Source organism: Rutidosis leptorrhynchoides, chromosome 7 (assembly GCF_046630445.1).
Source record: "Rutidosis leptorrhynchoides isolate AG116_Rl617_1_P2 chromosome 7, CSIRO_AGI_Rlap_v1, whole genome shotgun sequence".
NCBI classification, from domain to species: domain Eukaryota; kingdom Viridiplantae; phylum Streptophyta; class Magnoliopsida; order Asterales; family Asteraceae; genus Rutidosis; species Rutidosis leptorrhynchoides.
Genome location: NC_092339.1, coordinates 159308248 through 159333583, shown reverse-complemented (window position 1 = coordinate 159333583; position 25336 = coordinate 159308248). Strand labels below are relative to the sequence as shown.

The window sequence follows — 25336 nt, the reverse complement described above, 5'->3', positions numbered from 1 at the left end:
TAGTCTCATCAATTGAGGTACTGGCTTCTCTTGCTTTAACTTCTTCCTCCAAAATTTCTTTCATAGCATGTGGTGGGGACACAGTAGGTCTAATAAACTTATTTGTCAAGACCTTTTTACCCTTAACAATCTTGGCAAAAGTATTTGGCAAGACAGCTTCAGGATCTGTTTCAAGAATTGGGTCCATGAAAGTAACTTCTGCAATAGCAGCAGCAGCAGCAGCATAGTCACCAGCAAAGAAAGCGTCAACTAGGGTAGGCACCTGCTCGTTAACACACTTTGATGTGCGTTGAGCACATGTACACCACGAAGCGACAACCTTTTTAAGATTATCCAGCTGGTTCTTAACTTCTGCTGCCTCAACGTGAAGAGACCTTAAAGTAAAGTTTTGTTTTTCAAGTTTGGAAATATCATCTTTCAAGATTTTAATTTCATCATTTTTGCATTTAAGTTTCTCATTTAAAGATTTGTTGTCAGTTTTCAAAACTTCTTCACGTTTGCTGCCTCTACATAAGTCAACTCTTAGGTAGTCAAACATTTCGGCCTTTTCATCATCAGTATAAGTTCGAAAATTATCAACCTTATACATCAATTCAGTTTTACATTGAGGAGAATCTCTTTTCTGATCAGCTTCCCTCATATTAGCCAAAAACTTGCTACCACTATCATCCTCATCAGACTCCTTGACCTCCTTGGCCATTAAACACAACTTCTTTTCTGGAGCATAACCAGCACCATCATCATCAGTATCACTATCAGAGGAAGACGACGAGCTGGTTTCATCCCAATCATGATGCTCAGCAACTAGAACCTTTTCTGGCTTTTTACCCTTCTTATCAGTCTTAGCACTTTCCTTCATCTGAGCTTTCATAGCTTTGTACTTGTTCTTGTACTTGTCAGCTTTTGAGAAAGAGTTAGCATGTGAAGTTGAAGGTTTCCTGGACATGCATTCAGCAGCAAAATGTCCAACCTTCCCACAATTATAACACTCAGATTTAGGACCCTTGACTGTCTTGCTGCTATACCTAGCACTCGGTTTCTTACTCCCTTTGTATGACTTGCTGGTTCTATTACGATTGAACCTTTTGAAATGCCTAGCCAGCAAAGCCATACCTTCAGCAAACCCTTATGCATCACTTTCATTGTCACTGCTTTCTTCAGACCCAGTACTACTATCCACATCACTCTCAGCTGACTCTTCTTCTGCCAACAACTTTTGAACCAGTAAAGCCTTTTGAGCTTTCTTTTAGCAGCAGCAATAAGAGCAGTATCATCTGTCTTAGAAGATTTTGAAGTGGTGGGGGCAGACTTAAAGTTTTCTTTCAAGTTAAGTTCAAATTTAGCCTCTGCCTTCTAATGGTTTCAAAGTGAACTGTAGAGAGAAGACATGTTAAAGTTCTTTAGGGTCTGAGTGGTTCTTAAGGGGTCAGTAACAGATTTCCATTTAGTAGGCAGTGAATCTATGAATTTGTTAACTTGTTCAAACTCAGTATAGGTGACATTCAAAGTGATCAGGTCAGCAATCATGGAGTTAAACCTAATGAAGGTTTGCTTAAGGGTTTCGTTCATGTAGGTAAAGAACATTTCATATTCTCGTTTTAAAGCAATCATTCTGTTCAGCCTAACTTCTCCCATACCCTCATAGGTAACATCTAGATAGTCCAACATAATCTTGGCATTTTCTTTTCCCTTAATCATTTTGAACAGTGGGTTAGGCAAAGTTATAGCTAACAAGGTTCTGATCTTAGGGTCAAGTCCAACACGACGTTTATCCTCAGCATCCCATCTAGAAGGGGTGAGAATAACCTCTCTGCCAGGAACAGTAGGAGTGTCAGCTGTAGCTGATGCACTACCAATAGTTTCAGTAGGTACAAATGGAACATCTGTGGCAATACCAGGCATGAGTGGGTCAATAGACTCAAGGTGAAGCATGAATCTTGCTTTCCAAGTTTCATACTCATCTTCATCAAATTTGGATGGTCTATTGGATGAGCCATTTTCAAGGTAAGCTGTATTAGAATATGCAGCCATGAGAGAATTCAGATCCAAGATATTAATTATCAAGACTGAAGCTCTGATACCAGTTGTTGGTCCCTTGATAACAACATGAGTATTGTAGGGGGGGGGGGTGAATACAATTTCTTTTAAGATAACTTAACAGTTAAACCCGATTAGTATTCAAGCATGCAAATAAGTAGAGTCACAGGTAATTTTCAACAGTTATTCTTTATTGATTGAATCACAAAGAATCACAACTATCCTTGGCGGAATGATAGTTGGTTGATATAGATTACCTAGTAGATTATAGCTAAGAGGTAAACTAACAGCTATTACACATTTTGACTCTATAAAAATAAACCTACACCACTAGTTGTTACAATAGTGGATGCAACAATTTATAGTAGTCCTATTAACCGTGTAATGGTTCTATTGTCCACTGGTAGATAGGATGTCTGTACTTGTGGAGACAACTATATCAGAGAGCATGCTCTCTTCTTTCCTCTTTGGTAGCTATTTGCAGGAACACCCCAATTCAGTTTAGCACCACTATTTGATTAAACAAATAGATTGTTGTGTTCCCTAGGTGATGACAAAGTATAACCCATGTCTGTACATGCGTTAAACTTCTGCATTCCTACGTGGTCTTGTAAGGTCACTTGTCAGCCGCCGACGCGTGTCCTTTTCTATTCAACTTTGTCTTTGTCTGCTGTTGAATAGTACCAATGATGTAGACCACTCGGGAAACTACTATACTTATAATGGAGCATAACTGTCTTATGTAGTGAGCTGCATTCCAGCTGTGCTGGTTCTTCATTGCTGAGCCACTTCATGTTCTTGATTAGCTGAGTACACATCCTGTGCTGATTGAAGAACACTGTCTACCTTGTGCTGGTAGACTGAGCAGCAAACTAAACACTCGACACAGCAATATCTGCTGTCTATACATGAACAAACTTGTGCTGAATGCACATAACATTTTAGCGCAAATAAATTATAGTTTTGTCATAATTAAATCCTTAATTATTTTGGGGACTCAACATTAATAAATCACAAACATCAAACAAGAATATTATAATAAATTAATAAAAGAAAGGATATATTTTACCGAATAATGTCGGCAGAATAACACTTGTATTTCTTCATAATATCCATAGCGTTACAATACTTGAAAGCTTCTACTACTAACTACATACTATTCTCCTATTGATCACTAGAGAGCGACAATAGAGAGATAATTATTTTCCCAATCTCTGTACTTTTCTCTCTCTAGAAACTAGAGAGAGAAAGTAGAGAGAGAACTAATCTCCTATAGATCACTAGAGAGCGACTATAGAGAGATATTTGAGAGAGAAGTGAAGAATTGGTGTGTTGAAATGGTTGAATGAAGTCCCCACTTATAGGAAATGCTTGGTGGCAAAATTGAAATTAAATTGCTGAAAAACCCCTGACAGGCCGTTTGGCAGGCCTTTTGGCAAGCCGTTTGCGAATTCCGTTTTTGATGTCCGTTTACCAAGGCAATCCGTTTTTGGTGCCCGTTTGCTGGCAGGCCGTTTTTCATTATTGCAAGCTGTTTGGCAAGCTGTTTGGCAAGGGGTTTGTTGAATCGTAACTTGTCTTTCACCGTTTTCGCTCTACAATCTTCGTTTTAGCTCCGTTTTTGACGATTCTTGCGCCCACGCGTTCGTAATTGAATATCCTATAACATGAGATTAATTAATTAAACTTTTCCAAAAATTATAAAATAAGTTATTTAAACGCGAGTTAATCGTCTTAGCTTGTTTTGCTCGTTTTTCTCGTTTTTCATCCGTTTTGAGTGATTCTTGAAACATAGCCTTTGTAATTACTAAATATACCAAATTAACCAACAAAGTGATTATTTTGGAGATAAAGTTTGGAACTTTATGGTTTTAGGGCTCAATATCGTGGGTAAAAACGTGACTTTTTGACCGATATCAAATATCCCACACTTAGACTTTGCTTGTCCTCAAGAAAACCTCTCTTTTATTTTGAGTTCAAGGATGCTTATGAGGTTTTCGTTCTATTATTCAAGTGGCTTGTTATTTATTATTAGAGCAAAACCTGACAAACCGTCTACTAAAAGGGTAGAAACTATCTCTGCAAGCATGAGAGGATGTTACATGACTTTGGCTTCTTTTCACGGGTCACTCAAATCACTAAAGTGTTTGGGGTTCCCTATCAATCTATGAAGTGAATTCGCTCATAGCCAGTCATGTCGCAAGTATTGTCATAGGCTTGACCAAGAATCAAATCTCCACCGGTTAGATAAGGACGGCACTAATCTTCTTCCTAATCATTCTTTCAAGAGGAAGAGCGGGTTTTAAAGGTTGTTTTGTGGAGAAAAGTGAAGGTTTTGATATGGCGAAAAGGGTGATTTCGAATCAATGAAATTTAGAGAGATTCGATAGATTTCAGTTTCAATGAGGATATACTTTTTCTAGGAAAGATGGTACTCTATTTTTGTTGAAGAGTTCCTTTAGAGGGTACCGATTTTCAGTGAAGACTTTGCTTCTTTTCTGCAATCCTCCTGGGTCACAATCTTCATTTTCTTGGGGGATATATGCTTTTATTTGAAGACTTTTCTCTTCTTTATTGGAGACTTTGCTCATCTTTTTTTTTTATATCCTATCTCCATAACTTTGTCAATTTCTTCTTGTGCCCAGAGAGATAGGTATTTCACTAGAAATAGGTCTTTTGACCTATCAAAAACAGTCTGGAATTTCAGAATTTTTCGACAAGTGTTTGAAGTAAACTTGGTCGATATATCTCTTTGAATTTCTATATTTTAGAAATGAGAAGGAAAGAAGGTAGAAAGGGTAACGTATTTGATAGTGAATTGGGGGTGAGTATTTTCTGATTCATCAACTCTTTGGCGTGAGTTGGTCGGTTTAAATGCGTGGAGTGGAAACGGAAACAGATGGTTTTTGTCTTCTCTATTCAGAATGATTTCTGAAGGAGTATCCCACCTACACCACTTATGACGCTTACTAACCATTGGCCTCGAAATGGATGTCAAGGTCAAGTTCTAACTCTAAATGCTAACATCGGCACTCTCAACGAAAAAGATAGTGAAGCATTAAAAATGAATGCTTATTGGTCCATTTTTCGGGTGCCTCACAACAATTATATTGGGTCGATAATGCATAGTCATGCAATGCTCTTTTAGAGAATCGGTTCATCCTTAAGAAGATTTATGTCCTCATTTATCTTAATTTTTAAACAAACACGTTTGATTTTTGAAAGTACTTTTTCAGAAAGTATCATTTAGTCAAAATTTTTGAAAAATTTACGTTGAAGACAAAGAATCTAAATAGTAGGTATACTCGAAAAGCTTAGTAATATTTTAAGTTACGAACATTTTTCGAGCATCCCATAGCTAATTACGGAGTACTACACTGTAGTGACCCGAACTTTTCCTTGATTATATATTATATGAGATTAATATTTACATGAATAAATATTTCCAACATGTTAATCAAACTTGTTAAGACTTGATTAATTGAAATGAGTTTTATGTAGACAATCGACCACCTAAGTTAACCGGTGATTCACGAACGTTAAAACTTGTAAAAGCTATATGATGATATATATATATATGGATATATATATATATATATATATATATATATATATATATATATATATATATATATAGCTAACATGATATTATGATAAGTAAGTATCTCATTAGGTATATTAACAATGAGTTATATACATAATAATGAGACTACTAAGTTAAGAAACTCGAAACGATATATATAACGATTATCGTTATAACAACGTCTTACTAAATACATATGTATCATATTAAGATATTGTTACACTATATTTAACATGATAAAATGATAATTATATATATCATTAAGTAAATTAACAATGAACTATATATGTAAAACAAGACTACTAACTTAAGAATTTCGAAATGAGACATATATGTTACGATTATCGTTGTAATGACATTTTAATGTATATATATCACATTAATATATATTCATACATCATAATATCATGATAATGTAATAATTTAACATCTCATTAGATATAATAAACATTGGGTTAACAACATTAAATGAGATTGTTAACTTAAAGGTTTCAAAACAACACTTACATGTAACGACTAACGATGACTTAATGACTCAGTTAAAATGTATATACTATTGGTATATACACATAAAAATCTACTCCTTAGCAGCCCTAAATGATTAATAACATGTGGGACTCAAAGCTTTGTCATCTAATACCAAATATCTAACTAGAAAACAAGTTACATATTTTATATCATGAATTATTAAACTAAAATACAAACTAGAATTTCCTTTAAATCCCATCCATGATTCACGACCAAAAACACCTACAAACACTTTCATTCTTCAATTTTCTTCATCTAATTAATCTCTCTCAAATTCTATCTTCAAGTTCTAAGTGTTCTTCATAAATTCTTTAAGTTCTAGTTTCATAAAATCAAGAATACTTTCAAGTTTGCAAGTATACTTCCAAGCTTTCTAATCCATTCCAAGTAATCATATAAGATCAAGGAATCTTTGTTACTTATAGTAGGTTATCATTCTAATTCAAGGTAATACTCATATTCAAACTTTGATTCAATTTTTATAACTATAACTATCTTAATTCGAGTAGAAAATCTTACTTAAACTTGTTTTTGTGTCATGATTCTACTTCAAAAACTTTCAAGCCATTCAAGATCCTTTGAACCTAGATCATTTCTTGTCACTTACAGTAGGTTTAACTACTAAGTTTGAGGTAGTAATGATGTTCATAACATCGTTCGATTCATATATATATAACTATCTTTTTCGAAGATCTAAACTTGTAATCACTAGAACATAGTTTAGTTAATTCTAAACTTGTTCGCAAACAAAGTTAATCCTTCTAACTTGAATTTTAAAATCAACTAAACACATGTTCTATATCTATATGATATACTAACTTAATGATTTAAAACTTGGAAACACGAAGAACACCGTAAAACCGGACATACGCCGTCGTAGTGAAACCGGGGGCTGTTTTGGGTTAGATAATTAAAAACTATGATAAACTTTGATTTAAAAGTTGTTCTTCTTGGAAAATGATTTTTCTTATGAACATGAAACTATATCCAAAAATCATGGTTAAACTCAAAGTGGAAGTATGTTTTTCAAAATGGTCATCAAGACGTCGTTCTTTCGACTGAAATGACTACCTCTTACAAAATTGACTTGTAACTTGTATTTCGGACTATAAACTTATACATATTCTGTTTAGTTTCTTAAATTTCAGTTCATTATGAAACCATAGCAACTTGAATCACTCAAAACGGATTTAAAACGAAGAAGTTATGAGTAAAACAAAATTGGATAATTTTTCTTGTTGTAGCTACGTGAAATTTGTAACAAATCTATACTAACCATAACTTAACTAACTTATATTGTATTATACATGTACTCTAACATATTATGTAACCTTGATAGACCATAGACACGTATGAAATGTTTTGACATATCATATTGACGTCATCTATATATATTATTTGGAACAACCATAGCCACTCTATATGTGGTAATGATTGAGTTAGCTATACAGGGTTGAGGTTGATTCCAAAATAATATATATACTTTGAGTTGTGATAGAGTCTGAGACTTGTATGCACTGGGTCGTGGATTGATTCGAGATAATATATATTGATTTATTTTTGTACTACTAAGTGTGGACAATTATTTGTGGACTACAAACGTTGGACTATCAACTTAACAAACTTAAATCGTTAAAACATAATAAAATATGGTATAATTATATTTCGATCATACTTTGATATATATATATATATACATATTTGTTATAGGTTCATGAATCGACCAGTGGCCAAGTGTTATTTTCTGACGAAATGATAACCTGTGAAAGTGAGTTATAGTCCTATTTTATTATCTAATATTTTAGGATGAGAATACAAGCAGTTTTGTAAATGTTTTACAAAATAGACACAAGTACTTGAAATTACATTCTATGTTGGATTATGAATACCGAATATCACCCTTTTAGCTTGGTAACCTAAGAATTAGGGAACAGACACCCTAATTGACGTGAATCTTAAAGGTAGATCTACGGGCACTAACTCCCCCCATACTGGAAAATGGTATGCTTTAGTACTTCGAGTTATTAATACAGATGGATTTCTGTTTTGGAGATATTCAATATGCATTTTGTTAATGTCGGTTACCAGGTGTTCAACATATGAATGGTTTTTATGCAGTTTGCATGTTATTGAAAAATGGAAATGGAAATCTTGTGGTCTATTATTACGATTTGATAAATATATAAGTTAAACCTATAACTCACCAACATTTTTGTTGACTTTTAAGCATGTTTATTCTCAGGTGATTATTAAGATTTTCCGCTGTTGCATGCTAATTTAAGGACAAGAATTGGAGTCAGCATGCTTGTAATATATTGTTTAAAAACTACATTCGGAGATTAAAATCGATGTGTAAAATTGTTTTAAACCAATATGTAATATTCGTATGTAAAACGTTATCTTTTAGATTATCATTACTTGATAATCTACATTATGGTTCTTGAACCTTTATTGATAAAATAAAGGTTATGGTTTGTTTTTAAATAAAACGAATGCAGTATTTGAAAAACGTCTCATATAGAGGTCAAACCTCGCAACGAAATCAATTAATATGAAACGTTTATTATCGATATGAACGGGACATTTCATACACCGCTATCCCACACTTACAGGAGCATTGTCCCTAATGTTCATTCTTAGATTTTAGGGACCTAAAATCCCACACTTAGAGTTTTAACATGTCGGAAAATGTATCTAAGCTCAATATTGGGTTGGAATCCCACACTTAGTGATAAGCTTAGGATAGGGAATAGTTTAAGGATATAACGAAGCAAAATAAACGTAGAGAATGAAACGAATTACTCCCCTTGTGTGCGGTTATGAGCTAAGGATCTGAAGGTAGACGGAGTCGGAATAATCTTCTGCTGGATTCGAATCGGTCTTATTGAAGTGTACTCGAGCTCATTATGGCATTCTCATCCTCCATACACCATCCACCAATAACTTGTAATGAAATAATCAACGGGTTTCCTTGTCGTTTCATCATTATTCAAAGCTTCTCCACCACAGGCATCAATAAATGTCTATTACTTGTAAAGATGGAAAAGATCAAACCTAGACAGGTGATTAAGCTTTAGGCCATAGACTCACTGATTTGTGTTTTGATGAAAAAGTTATTTGAAAACTTGTGAATTTCAAAATTAGATTTTTGAAAATTCAACAAATCAGTTTATGACTAAAAAGCTTAATCCCACACTTAAAGTGTTGACTGCCTTTAATTTTAAGACTTTTGAAATAATGTAGCAAATAGTTCATTTAAGCTCAAGACGAGTAGGAGAAGTGAATTCGTCCTAAGAAACGTTGAAAATTTTATTTTAAGTTTCACTTTCTCATTTATTCAATTAACCTAATTATCATAATCTAACTATTACTAAAGCTATAGAAAAATAAACACAAGGGTTGCCTCCCGAGAAGCGATTGTTTTTGTTCGAGTCACGAGCCTGACTCTAGACTTATTTCTCAGGAAATCTAGGCGGCTCCCTTGCATCCATCAGTAGACACAAGAGGTAATATTGGAACATACCGATGAGATTGAAGCGGACATAGAATAAGGTATGTCCAATGAGAGGAGAAGGTGGTTTGAAGTGAATGCTTTGTTTAGCTTGAGGTGTAACAAAGCTATAAATTTCTGTTACCTCCTTGATTTGTGCGGGTTGGTTAAACGGGTCCTCATCGCTCCATGGTGTGTATGTCATTATGTATTTGAGTGATGGTTTATAGGGTAGCCCTAACGCAAAACCCATCTTTCTTCTTTGTGACTTCAGGTTGGTCGTAATGTTGTACTCTAAGGATGGAGGTGGGACGATGTCCATTGACGTCTCCAATATGGTTACAACATTAGAAACTACTTCGATGCTAGAATCCTCCATATCTTTCTTCACATCCGGGCTCTCCATTTCAATTTCTTCATCCACCTCCTCGTCACTCTGGTCGAGAGATTCAAGTATAATTGGTTCAGAGAGTTCTTCTAGAACGAAATCCTCTCTGGTCATTAAAAGATCAAAATAAGGTGGGAATGAAGATTGGGTTGGTGTGGTGTGGTTATTCTTTTTGTCTTCTACTTCTATATTCTTTTCTTCATTCTCGGAATATAAGGTGAGTTTCCTAGTGGAGATGGTATTTACTTCGGTATTCCTATCAGAAGGACATACAGACTTGTCGATCGTGAAAGTGACCTCTTCTCCACGGGCTCTCAAGGTTATAGTTCGTGAATAAACGTCAACGATCACTTTGGCTGTGTTCATGAAAAGCCTTCCTAAGATGATAGGGGTTTGCATGTCTTCTTTATAGTCCATAACCACAAAGTTAGTCGGAAAGAGGAATTTGTCGACCTTAACCATGACGTTCTCAGATATCCCGTTAGGATATATAGTGGATTGGTCAGCTAGCTGGATGCTCATTTTGGTAGGGTAAAGGTTTCCAATTTCGAGTCTCTGGAACAGTGAGTAGGGCATGAGATTGATGCTGGCACCAAGGTCAACGAGTGAATAGATAGTACCAGATTGGTAGATAGAACAAGGAAGGGTAAATTGTCCAGTATCCCCTAGTTTTTCAGGAAGAGTATTTAAGATAATGGCTGAACAATCCGCGTTCAGTGGGACATTGGGTACTTTGGGTACCTTATCCTTGGTTGATAGGAGTTTTCTAAAATACTTCTTACTATGAGGATTTTTAGACATAATGTCCAAAAATTTACCGTCAAGCTTGAAAGATTTCTTCTTGTTATGTCTTTGCTTGAGATGGCCCGGGAATCGAATGGGTGTTTTAGGTGAAGACTCAATGACTACTATCGACCGGGTATTAGTTAGTTTCTTCTCCTTAGAAGAAACTGAAGGTTGGCTATGTGCCACCTTTGAGTCATTTTTAGGGCAACATAGAGAATCGAGACGTTGATTTAGCTGGCATATTTGATTTTCAAGACAAATCAAGTGAGTAGTCATGAGTAAGTCAGCTGCGTCTTGTCTTGCTGTGATCATGTGGATGATTTACAGTAGGACATCATCTGGACTTGTCTCCGGTGGGGTAGTGGGTTTAGTGGGTGGGTTGTGCGGATGAGCTAGGATCTTATCGGAGTAGGCAACAGAGTCCTCACATTCAGCCTCGCATACCTTGGCCGGATGTGGGTCAGTACAATTCTGGCATAATTGCACTTGAGACACATGTTGCAGCAGTTTCTTTAGCTCTCCAAATTCTTTGGTGAGATTTTCTATTTGGTCCGAGAGAAATTTGATGGTTATATTTTCGATAGGATCAGAGGCGGAAAGTGATGTTGCTGATGAAACGTGCTCTTCTGTGTTCCAATCGTGATGGTGCATAGTCATCTCCTTGATCAATCTCCTCGCCTCATCAGCAGTGAAGTTCATGAAGTTAACTTGAGAAACAGCATCAAGAGTAGACTTGTTGTTCGGATTCAGACCTTTGTAGAAGGTCAAAATCTGATCAGAGCTCTCAAGACGGTGGTTTGGGCATCTTCGAAGCAAATGTTTGAATCTTTCCCATGCAGTGTAGAGTGATTCATCGTATGCTTGTTGAAAGTTTACGATATCATTCCTAAGTCTGATTTTTTTTATGGGGGAAAGTACTTGGATAAGAAACTGGTTGTCATTTCCTCCCATGAGGTGATAGAACTGGGTGCTAACCCCTCAAACTAGGTTTTTGTATGAAGAGTTAAGGAATAAGGGACCAGATACAGACGAACTACATCTTGTTCAACCCCGTTTTGCTTATATGAGTTGGATAAGGAGAGGAATCTATCTAGGTGAGAATTGGGATCGTCATTTGGTAAGCCATGGAACTGGCAATGGTTGTGAATGAGTTGTATGATGCTATGCTTAAGCACAAAAGATGCTCCGTTAACCTCTGGATAGAGTATCGGTCCTCCTCGTCCTTCTAACGAGGGTTTGGTGATGTCAGCGAGAGTGATGCGTGCGGCCATCGTCGAATATCGGTAGGTAAGTGTGGATCTCGTCGGATGGGTACAATGTATGTTATCGGATAGAAGAAAGGATGTCTCGGAAGAATTTTTAGCGGTCTAATTAGATTAAACCATCCTAAAGGTTCACTAATAAGGAAGTCCGTTTTAAACTTCAATTAATCTAAATTAAGCTAATATTATCTATCCTAACTACGGAAAACTAGTAACTTCTGAAAAAGCTAGTCTTAGTCAAAAGGGTCTCTTAAAAACTAACTAATCTAAACAGGCTCCAAATCGTACTACCGTTCCCCGGCAGCGGCGCCAAAAATTTACTACTCCTATGATGTGCCCGAATCAGACGGTTTATTTATGTGATGTCGTTAGGTCGCAAACGTCAACTCAGGATATCAACGGAAGAAGTTGATTATTTAATTTAAATATGCTGGGCATAAATCTATTATTCCTTCCGATGGGTTAGCAAGGCCAAATATGACCTAGGGTCGTTCCTTGAGCGGTCGAATTTGAAACGAAGCTTATTCAGATAAGTTAGTAATTAAGATGGGTTTGTACACAATTTAGTATCCAAGACTAGTAGCCAGGTACACCTTGTGTGGTGAGGCAGGATCTTTTTGGTCCCAATAAATTGGCGACTGTTTGGAAAATCCAACAACCAAGTACAACCGGTTTATTCTAGACACCACTTATATCCGGAATATTAAATTGTGTAAAGGCAATAGTTGGGTTGATTTGATATATAATTGTATTTAAAATATTAAAACAATATAATTAAAATAAGCTAGCTAGCATGCAACAGCTAAAGACAGAGAAGACGTGGTTCACCATGATTTAAGATAACGTAGTGTCGGGATGATTATGAGACACTCCTTGGATAGATATACCTTGGTGTGGACACTAGATTCCCTACTAAGCGGTTTCCCGATTAGCATGTCACGAGGAACTAGGCTTTGAAGATTCTGATCGGATGCACTATGCTCTACTCCCGACGCTTTATCCAGTTTAAGGATATAAGCGGCCCATCTTGGATGCAATGCATACCTTGGGTGCACGAATAAAGTAGCATAACCTTATATAGATAATATCCAACCTTTCTTAACACCTTAGTGTATCACCTAAGTGAGTGTCTATGATTGTGTTTCGAATTCCTTTCTGTCAATGGTTTGGTAAAATCTAAGGGTTTGTAGACAAATTAGAACATCTGATAGTTCTCGGCCATCCTTAAAGATTTATAAGCTTAGTTTGTATTATAGTGCATTAAATTCTCATTTATGATTTAAACCAGCCCTTACTTAAATCTACCCAATAAATCCCTTAGTTATTGATATGGCCGAAACAGACGGTTTTTATTCGTGCGGTGTCGTCGGGCCACAGCGCACCAGGATCAGCCACCTAGGGGGAAGGTACTGTTTTAAATTTATATTTAGCGAGGCCTAAATCGTACTACTCCTTAGTATGAGTAAGGGAAGTATGACCTAGAGTTGTATTTTTTGAGATATCAGTAGAATCAAACCTATATTTAAGCCTAAGATAGTTAGGAAGGAGTAGTGGTCACTTAATTTTGGGATTTTCTAATTTATAAGACAGATAAAGTAAATGCGATAAAATTCGTAATTCAGATAAAGGTAAAATGAGTGCATACTATGACTTCATCAGTTATTCTGCCGGGATTATGGAATGCTGGCTTATGAATAGGCAGAGGCCTTTTATTCATTACACTGGTCCTAAACGCCCCTGTCATAAGACATGTCACTGGGTGCTGCATTAGGCCTGAAGATTCTGAATAGACAGCAACGTCCCTTACCCCCAACGCCCGTGCAGTCTGACTACAGGCATGCACGTTCAGATGGCTCATCCAATTGAGCAACTCGGTTGGGTGACGTATTATCTAAACTTTCTTAAGTATAATATAATACATGGTTTACCATATCCGAGAGACGTGGCGTGTTTTAATGCTTTCGTTAATGATTGGTTTTAAAAGATAGAGTTCAACCATAAAGAATACCATGGCCAAGTCAAGCTGACTTCCATGAATACGTTCGGTTATCCTAACGGTCCAATCCTTTATGTGTCTAAACAAACAGTTCCTTAATTAATTAAGAATCCCTCAAGCAGGGTGCTGCTTGAGACCACGTTATGGTGCAGTGTACTAATCAACACTCACCGGGTTCCATGGCCTTACTTAGCAGAGGTACAACTTATAACAACCGCTATGCTTCAGCGTGCACGTACGAAGTTTATATGCTTGGTGACTACACTAGCATAGTCTGGGACCGACAATGTACTATAGGTCTAGTCAGATGTTTCACTACGAAAGAGTCCTCGGTAGGAATCCAAAGCTTGATAGACTTACTACAACCGGTGTGCCTCAGTCGATCTTACGTTGTATCCGATAGACTTCTCTTACCAAGGGGTGACACATATAGTGTACTCTGAATCGGGTTTCGCGACTTCCCAATAATAGAGCCAATAACTACGTTCTATTAGTTGGAAAAGCGATTGAGTTTAAAGCATAATCGGAAAGCATTTCAACAGCATACACAAACCATAATATTATTTTGGCATTATAACTGCTTACATCATAGCATACACTAAAGATAACTACTCGCTAATCATGGCAACAATATCACATAACATAATGATAGAAGACATTATATAAAGATAAAGGATAGAAGTACCAGTAGATTAAACGAGTTCTGAATACAAAAGTGACAACTTCAAGACTCCAGACCGCTCCTAATACAATCTTCGGCATTCTTCTCCGGGTACTAGGTTTCCCGCACGGAGTCGAAGGCCTTGAGAGTATGGCTAATATTGTACAAGAGAGAGAAAGAAGTGAATTGAAGTGAGTGTTGGAATGAATGACAAAGACTTTTTAAATAAACAAGATTTTTGCCTGCAAATGGCTGGCAGGCCATTTGGCAAGCTGTTTTTGGAGGCCGTTTGCTAAGGCAAGCCGTTTTCCAGCCCGTTTGATCTGACTGTTTGGCAGGCCGTTTGCCATACTGGCAGGCCATTTGGCAAGCCGTATGGAAGGCCGATTGCTGGCATGGTCAGCCTGATTTTCCTGGATCGTAACTTGTTTTCTTGTTTTTCACCGTTTTCGCTCTAGAATCTTCGTTTTAGCTCCGATTCTCTTGATTCTGTATGCACCATCTTAGTAAGTACTTGTTATTCCATTCTAACCGACGAACTGGGTATTTTGCCAACAAAGTTTGAACCTTTCTTGTTTTTGGGCCTTAATACCGGGGTAAAAACGTGACATTTTAGCCGATATAAAATATCCCACACCTAGACTTTGCTTGTCCTCAAGCAAACTCTCATTTCCTTATGAATATTTTTTCAGAGTTTCTTTTCTAATAGCCTAAGTGGTTTGCTTCTATTATAAGAGCAAAAAGATAAGGTGAGTCATCTATGTTATGATAGAAATTATCTCTGCAAGCATGCGATGAGGTTACATGACATAGGCTAGCTTTCACGGGTCACTCAATCACTCAAGTGTTTAGGGTTCCTATAGATCTAAGAAATGAATACACTCATAGCCAGTCATACTGCACCCATCGTCATAGGCTTGATAAAGACTCAAATCCTTGCTGCTAATGCGAGAACGGTAGTAATCTCAGTAGGTCATTTGTCAATGATGGAGAAGGAATTTTGTAGTGGTAGTGAAGTTGTTTTTGAGGGGTGAGATAAAAGGGTAATGTAGTCTTTAGACTTTTATTCGGAGTGCTGAAGTATTTTTGAGAAGCACTTTTTTTGAACTTTTCTTCATTTGATAATCATTTTCGGTCAAGTTTTCTTCGGCATTTCTCTTTCTTTTTTCTTTTTCTTTTTTTTAGAGACTTCATCTTGAGAAACTTTTTTACTGGTAAACTTTTTCAAGACCTTTGCCATGATACTTGAGAGGTTTATAACATCGGGTTTTCGGAAGAAATCTCGTTTTCTGGATTTTTCGAGTAATAGTAAAGATGATGTGGGCGTGGTGGTGGAGTAGAAGTAGTGGAGGTGTGAAAGGCTTATTTTTGACAAATGGCTAGCTCTTTTGATTACAACCGAATCACGTTTCACTGCTTGGAGATGTAGATCTAAAGCAAGTTCTGATTCTGAGCACAGGCATCGGCACTCTCAACGGAAAATAGTGAAGCATTAAAGATGAATGCTAGTCTTCTTTGGGGTGCCTCACCATAATCAATTTAGGTCGATAATGCCTTAGTCATGCAATGCTCAATTAGAGATTTGGTTCAACCTAACAAGATTTTCACCCTACTTAAGCCTTATTTTTTTGACAAACGTTTTTAGGTTTTCAAAAATACTTTTTCGAAAATGCTTTCTTTTGCAAAAATTTTCAAATTTAGCTTAAGGACTTGGAATCATCGTAATGGGTTATTTTAATACAGCATAAAAAGATTATACCAACATTCCACACTTAGACGAACATTGTCCTCAATGTTCCTAGTGTATCCCACACTTAGGAGTTTTAGTTGAAGATTTGGGAGTATTTGTCTAGTGTTTTAATTGGGTGTTATCCCACACTTAGTGATAAGCTAGGATGTGGCATAGTTTGAATCTTGAGCTAGTAGCAAAAAGAAAGAAATACCCCTAGCAGATGTGGCTAGCTTCCAATCCTTGGGTCTTTTATCGGCTCATTTGTCATCCTTTATTCTTCTATTCTACTTTATTGCACGGGTTGCCTCCCGAGAAGCGCTTTTGTTTAAGGTCATTGGCTCGACCGTAGTGATGCATTAAAAAGCAAACATTCCTTGCTGATGGTTATGATCTTAGTCTTCTCGAGGGAAGGTGAGTCTTGGCGGGTAAATCCTGAGAAAGTGCCGGACCAATAGTGGTAGAAGATTCGGTACTTCTCTTGAAGATCTTCTGAATGATAAGTAGTGCGCAGTTTCGGCTCTTGATAAGTCTTGAAGTCCGATGAGAATATGATCCATGGCTCTGCTTGTTGACCCATAAATGTCAATCATAGAGGCAGTGCTGGTGGTGATTGTTTCTCTGATGGGATGCTCATTTCGGAGGTCTTCAGATAATGTTAGAAACTGTAACTTTAGAATCTCGAAGTCTTCGGAATGGTGATCTCCACAGTAAGAGTCTGTAGCTTTGCACAGATTTGTTAAAAGAAGAAGCTGAAAAGAAGTGAATAGCAATCCTGATTCGAGCATTAATGTCACCGTCTTTGAGTATATCTCCCGACATCCAGCTTTAAATGTGAAACTAGGATCTATGGATTCGTTGAAGATACGTGATATCTGCTTTGTAAAATAGGTGGAAATTTTGACTCGATCTGGTTCAAGATGACAGAATGCATTGTTTCACCTTACTTCCTCCGTAATAGCATCTCGTAACTCTTTGATAATCAGATCAGCATGGTGATCAATTGTTACGTAAATCACTAGTCAGTCTGGTGTGCTTTTGAAATTATCTCTTTCCAAGAGAGCGAAAAGGCTGTGAATGTCCTCGATCATTTGCAAATCAGAGTGATAAGTCGGGCGTCCGGTGGAAAGATCCATATGCTTTCGGATGAGAGCCAGTAGTGCTCGTTGGTTTTGTGAGAACGGAAGTGCAGATCCGGCTAAGGCATTATAGACCTTACAGTAAATGATCTTCTGATCTGGACAGAATCTTGTCTCAAGAATAGTGCGAACCACTGAATTGTGCTCTCGTTGCCTTTCTTCTTGGTAGATATGATCGTGAAGAGAATTGATAAAATCTTGAATGCGTTCTTCTAGGATTTTAACATCACTGTCTTCTCTTCGGAGATAGAGGTTGTGTTCTTCTCGGATAGCCATAATTCGTTCTCTTAAGCGTAGCAAAAAATCAATGGTTGATTTTCGGATGGCCTTGAGAATATTTTCAAATTCATCGGTATCATTGATGAAGGTTATCATGTCCGCGTGTGTAGATATAACCGGAATCCGATAAGAAGAAGAGCTCGGATCCCCTTGATCTAGTTCGGTTGGAATATGTAAGTTATTCAGAATGTCTTCATGTTGCTCTACCTCGTCATCATCGATGTATTGTTCTTCTGAGGATGCGTCTGATGAACGGGTTTCTTCAGTATTCTGATTCTCCAGTTTGATACTTGCAGGATCAATTTCTATATCCTTGACCTCAGCCTTGTCGGTCTTTTTTTTGAAGCGAATGATTAAACTGTGATCTTCCGTCTCAAGCCTCATTATTTCCTCATGACGCTCAATGCTTGGAGCGGGTATTGTCGCAGTTTCTTTTACGTCTTCCATTTCCTATTCCTCTTCAGATTCCTCCTCTTCCTCTATTTCTTCACTGGGATCCTCTTCTTCCATTTCTGGGTCGTCCACAGGCTGTGATTCAACACCCGCCTGGATATCATCGGTTAGTGGTGAAGACTCGTCATCGAAAGTGATCCGACTGGTGGAAATAGCAAACATCTCTGCATGTCCAGAAATATCAGTTGGTCGGTCAATTTTAAAGGTAACGCTCTCCCCATGTGATCGTAAGATCAAGGTTTGATTGTACACATCAATGACAGTCCTAGCCGTATTCATGAAAGGTCTTCCTAACACTACTGGTGTGTGTAGGTCTTCCTTAATATCCATTACTACGAAATCCGTAGGATACAAGAATTTGTCGACTTTCACCAAGATGTTCTCAACTATGCCCTTAGGATATCGAATTGTATGATCGGAAAGTTAGATTGTCATTTTATTTGGTGACAAGTCTCCTAACTCTAATCTCTTGTAGAGAGAGTAGGGGATTAGGTTGATACTTGCTCCTAAATCTGTTAACGCATGAATGGTTCCAGATTGGTAGATTGAACACGGGAAAACGATTCAGCCCGTATCTCCTAGCTTCGGTGGTAGAGAGTTCCTGAGTAATGCAAAGCATTCTTCACTCAGTGGAATTTTGTTAGAGTCTGGTATCCTCTCCTTTGTAGAAAGAAGCCTTCGGATGTATCTCTTCTAGTTGGGAACTTTGGATATAGTGTCCAGGAATCTTCCATCAAGTTTGAAGGAATCAAGCTTGGACGGTTCTTCTTGTAGCCATCCAGGATAGGGTACACGAACTGGAGTTTCCAGGGCCAGCTTCTGAGTATATGTTGATTTGTTCTTGAGCCTGGCTGACCTTCTCCGTGGTTCTTCCTCGGGGATTACAGAATCCATTTGTTTTGCTTCTTCTATGTGGGGATTTTGGATAGTATTACTTCGCAATCTTCCCTGCGGTCGGGTTTCAAGGCGTTGTGATAACTGTCCGAGCTGCGTTTCCAGACTTTTGAGCAAAGCCAATTGGTTTCTCATTAGTATCTCCGTCAGATCTTTCCTGGCTGCAGTTCTCTGATTTAGCTGTTATTGTCCTTAAATGAACTGAGTCAACTGATCATCAGCTCCGAGAGTGGGGTTAGTTGCTTTCGTAATCTGGGTGGTAGGGGAATTTTCCTCAACTGGGGTACCAGTGAGTGGAAGTGGTTGATCGTAGGTCAATTGAGATTTTTAGGCTAGGTAAGGTGGATAGCGATAGCGAAAAGGTTGATTGCTTCGTTAAAATTGACTACCCCTAGGTTGTTGATTGAATCCAGGATTTGGTGGATGAGCTGGTTATTGGACGTAACAGACCGAACCGTCAGGGTTTTCGTAGTCAACTTGATATTCTTCAATGGGTTGCGGGTTGGTACAATTAACACAATCCTGAGCTTGGTTGACCTGCTGCGGCTGCGTCTTCAACTCTCTGAGCTGTTTAGCGAGAGATTCCATCTTATCTGTGAGGGATTTTGTGACGACCCAGAAATCTTCGACCAAATTTAAACTTAATCTTTATATGTTTAAGACACGATAAGAAAAGTCTGTTATGTTGAGTCTCAAAATTTTTGTACTGTTTCATATATTCGATTGTCCTTTGACTATTCCCAACGATTCACGAACAACAGATATGTATATATAAATAATTATATATAATAATTTTAAATATATTAATAAACTATTACATGATTTAATTATTATGTAAAATAACTTGTGATATAATAAACTTGTTATTAAAGCATATTTAAAAATATATAATAAAATATTGAAAACTTGTTTAGAACATTTTTATATATATCCTTGTACCCATCAATTATACGTACTTTTGTATCAAACATTATGATATTATTTTTAATTGTAATTAATTAACTTTTAGTGATATCAAACAAAAACTTAATCAACAATTACTAGATCCATCGTCAGTGTTACATACCCAAAGTTTAAACGCTACATACCATAAGTTTAAATGCATAATGTGATGACCCGGAAATATTTGACCAAATTTAAACATAATCTTTAACGTTTCCGACACGATAAGCAAAGTCTATGAAGTTGAATCTCAAAATTTTGAACTATTCAATTACCATTCGATTGTTCTCAATGATTCGAGAACAATTATATGTAAATAGATACATATACTATAATTTGAAAACGTAACAAAGTGTGGAGTATATGATACTGTGCATTAAACTTATTGGTTTGATTATCTGATTTATATATTTAACTACGGAGTTAAAAGATTATGCCAAACGATTGAATGAAAGGATATTTATTGAGTCCCTTAAGGATTATGATATTATTATGGGTCTCTGTTGTGAGGTCCACGTTGATTTGGGAAATCATTCATTTTTAATAGGATTCGGAATAAATGGTAAAGTGTTGGTTTAAATAATGTAATTTGGACACATACAATAATAAGGAATATTAACTGTTAGAATTAGATATATTTGATTTCAAGTTATTTAGTAAACGATAGTAACATTCGATTGATATTTAGACAAGTTAACTAAAACGTTTAAGATGAACAAGTAAAACACTAATTTACTACAGTATTTTCAAATTGCTACAGTACCCGAAAAGCTACAGTGTTTTCGAAAAACACTATTTGCTACAGTAAAACACTATTTGCTGCAGTAAAACGACTTTGCTACAGTGCTACAGTGAAACGACTTTACTACAGTAAAACACTATTTGCTACAGTACACAATTTGCTACAGTTCACACTATTGCTACAGTATTTTTATGTCGACGAACTAGCAAACAAAAGCGGATCAGGCGGCCATGCGATCGCATGGCAAAAGCACTGAAAACCCATGCGATCGCATGGGGTACTGTATCAGGCCACATACTATAAAAACTCGATTTGGTTCCAGTTTGTTTCCTCACTCAATTTTACTCCGTAAGTATTTATTTATTTAAATTATTATTATTATTATTATTATTATTATAATTATTATAATTATTATAATTATTATTATTATTATTATTATTATTATTATTATTATTATTATTATTATTATTATTATTATTATTATTATTATTATTATTATTAAGATTAATATTATTATTAATCTTATTATTATTAGTATTATTAAATTAATTAATATTATACATAAAATACTACGACGAGGTTATGAGCGTTTCACCTTCAAAATGGGTTTTCGAGCGGGATAGAGCTAAGGAAATTATGGGTCATAGCTATGGAGGTTATGGGTAATATTCATGGGTAATATTCGCAAGTCAAAACTAGTGTTTATCATCTCTGTTATGTCTACGTACTTTTCTGCAATATTGAATCACAATATTGATACGTGAGCATTCATATCTTATCTTTTATATATTAATTGTGTATCCATGTCTAGTGCTCAATTATATATATTTATACATGATTGTATGCTAAATTTCGTCATTAAACAGTTTATAATGAATCACTAATTAAATACATATATTACTGGTAAAAGGTATATGATATACATGTTTTTGGAAAGCTGACGAAAAATCAATAACTTTTCATTTAGATATCGAATAATTTCGATGAACGGATTAAAAGATATGATCAACTGAATTATGATTGACGTTAATTTAAATTGCTTTTGAATCTGCAATTAAGATTTAAACAACTTGTCTACGAGATTGATAAAATGAATTTTTAAATATTACCAGCCGAGAAAATGATTTCTTATATAAGACACATCTCGTTTTGTTGAATTATTGTCAAAATTGACTTTTTGAAACAACTTTGGATAACTTTTGTATGTCGATCTCGAGCATTAGGATTGTGATACACTATGACCTGACCTAGCTTGATAGACATTTATTGACCAACATATGTTCTCTAGGTTGAGATCTACGATTATTTGATATTCTGAGTTTCGGTCACATTACGATGAATGACTTTATATGCTGCTAAGGTGAGTTTCATTGCTCCCTTTTTAATTGCTTTTGCAATCTATATTTTTGGGCTGAGAATACATGCAATTTATTTTAAACGCAATGGATACAAGTACATACTAAATTCTACACTGAGTTTGAATCGAAAATCCCTTAGCTTTGGTAACTAGTAGCTGCCAGTACATAGGATATGGACTGGTGGGCGCGAATAACAGTATATGGATCCATAGGGCTTGACATCCCCGTCCGAGCTAGAGCGCTAGGCTTTTAATGGACGTGTGTTATTTGAGTTTAGGACACGTTGGTTTGCGTGTATTAAAACGAATGGGGTATTTATCATTATAAGGTTAAAGCTTAGTTACCAGGGTGCTCTGTTATGTAGAATCTATTGATAAACGTTTCTGGATGAAACAACTGAAATCTTGTGATCCATTTTTATATACAGATTATACGAAACACTAAAACTATGAACTCACCAACCTTTGTGTTGACACTTGTTAGCATGTTTATTCTCAGGTTTCCTAGAAGTCTTCCGCTGTTTGCTTATATGATAGACAAGCTATGTGCATGGAGTCTTACATGACATATTTTTCAAGAAAACGTTGCATTCACCAAATCATCACCATGTATCTTATTTTAACTGCATTGTCAACAGAAGTACTGTTGTAAACTATTATTTACGGTGATTGTCTATATGTAGAAATCATCAGATGTCAAAAACCTTTGATTTAAATATTCATATATGGTTTGCCTTTTCAAAAGAATGCAATGTTTATAAAACGTATCATATAGAGGTCAAATACCTCGCAATGAAATCGTTGAATGACGTGTTCATCCATATGGATTTGGAGCGATCGTCACAGTTGGTATCAGAGAATTGGTCCTAGTGAACCAGGTCTTGCATTAGTGTGTCTAACTGATAGTTGTTATGATACATTCGTAAGTCTGGACTTCGACTGTGTCTGCATGTCAAAAGTTTTGCTTATCATTTCTTGTCGGACATTACCTGCTTATCATTCCTAGTCTAGACACGTCTTACTGTATTGATTGCATGAATAGTGTATAGACAAAATTCGTATCATAGCGTATCTGCTAATTCATATCTTAGCGTATATGTTATTGTAAACTTTTCCTGACAGCTTTCGAAAGTTCCTCCGTAATTTACGGATCCCTTGTATTATATATAGGTATTCTATGTAATTAGAATATCATCCGATATCCAAAAATCATTTCATATCAAAAATCCTTTATCCAAACCGTGTAAGATGAATTCCGCATCTAGTTCGAATTCCTCAGATTCCGATAGCTATTCCGATATGGATTTTCATTCAAGCTCCGAAAGCAGCGTAACCGGAATGGATCAACCAATTAGCCATCATCTATTCTGGATGAATTGGGGATGGGTTCGTAATCTACTTAATCGTTGGAGACAAGAAGAAGGTGATCCCTTCCATCCACCACATTTACCTCTTGGCGAAGATCCTGAAGCACTTACCGGCGAATCCGTTCGTAACACCATTTTCACCCTCATTTCCAGAACAGCTCGCAACGACTACGTAATATCCAATATTCTAAATCTTATTCATCCGGTTGTCCGAACCGCCAATCATCCCAGTATAATAGAAGAAGTCAACAAGCTTCACACTCAGGTAGTGGCTTTGGAGAATATGGTGCAAGGATTACAAACACCAGCAGCAGCACCAGCAGCATAAACAGTACCACCGACAACAACATCTCCATGACATGCCTCAACATCATAACCTGTACCTCGGATATCAACATCATACGCACCATAGGTACCAAGGGGTACCAACAACAATAAATGATGAAGTATTAACTTCATCGGAGAAATATTCTATGGCGATTATGTAATCTCTAAAATCTTAGAGATTATTTATCCCAGTTCTAATCATAAATCAGATGAGTAGAGAGGAGAATAGAAACTCTGACAGGAATGGTGCGTAAGGTACAAGCTAGACTTGCTTTACCAACAGCATCAACAGTACCCTTAGCCTCTCCAGCACAGTCAGTGCTGTCAACATCGCCTCTAACATCACAAGCTCCGCCAGTTCAAGAAAACACCGTGGACATCAATACGAGTCAACAGCGAGTATATTGTATCAATGAGTTAGGAAGTATTAACTCAATTCATCTAAAGAATTTATATTTATATATCTTATATATATAAATTTTTAAACCATAATAAATCTTTTCGTACTAAGCTATTATGTATGAATTGAAAAAAAAGGGTAAATATTACTCGGTTAATTCATACTACTAGAATGCTATGATGTACATCATTCGTTAACAACTTAACCTTCATTAACTACAATCTCCGTTTCAACTCAATGAATTCCATTTCATAATAAACCAAGTGTATTATTCAATTACATAATTGATTTTACATTTTCATTCTCGATGTACTCGAAACTTTCCAGAAAACATCATATGTGCAATGTAAGGTTCACAAAAATTCCTTGAACATCAACATCCTTCACTAAGGAATAAGAATAAATAATGAAGTATCGATTACATTAGCGAAATACTCCGCAAAGATTATGTAATCTTTAATATTTTAGAGATTAATCATTTCTAAGTCAAGCCGAAAATCAAATGAGCTTAATATGATATTAACTCATTAAATATGTATTACATCTGAAGAAAATATACATACATATATTTTCATAAAGACGGTAATAAAAATTCTTTTGTACAAAATATTAATTGTGAAATCTTTAACGGGTAGGTAATACCCGGGAAATATTTAAGTTCGCAATTAATATGTTACACTGTACATTCTTCAACTTTGATTCAAAAATTATTAACAATACTCACAACGATATACAATCGTTTTCATACAAATTCAATTACATATTCTGATATTGACGGATTAGAATCCAAGTCATAACTCTGAACCGGTGACATCATTCTTAGATCTCTACATCTTTCAAAGCTATACTTTGACTTCAAAACTGTGCAAAATTCTTTAGCATTGTTTTTACCGAAAATAATCTTGCAATCCCTTTTCAAAGTATCCAGTTTTACCCCACTTCCAACCAGTCAATTTCGACTTTTCAGATTAACCTT

General features: G+C 36.1%; 1 non-coding gene across 1 annotated transcript; it reads left to right on the top strand.

Moving 5' to 3' along the window:
• The first annotated feature begins 11599 nt into the window (after window positions 1-11599).
• LOC139860651 (small nucleolar RNA R71) lies at window positions 11600-11706 on the top strand. The gene has a single exon (XR_011763282.1). It is a non-coding gene; the product is annotated as a small nucleolar RNA R71 (small nucleolar RNA).
• The last annotated feature ends 13630 nt before the right edge of the window (window positions 11707-25336 follow it).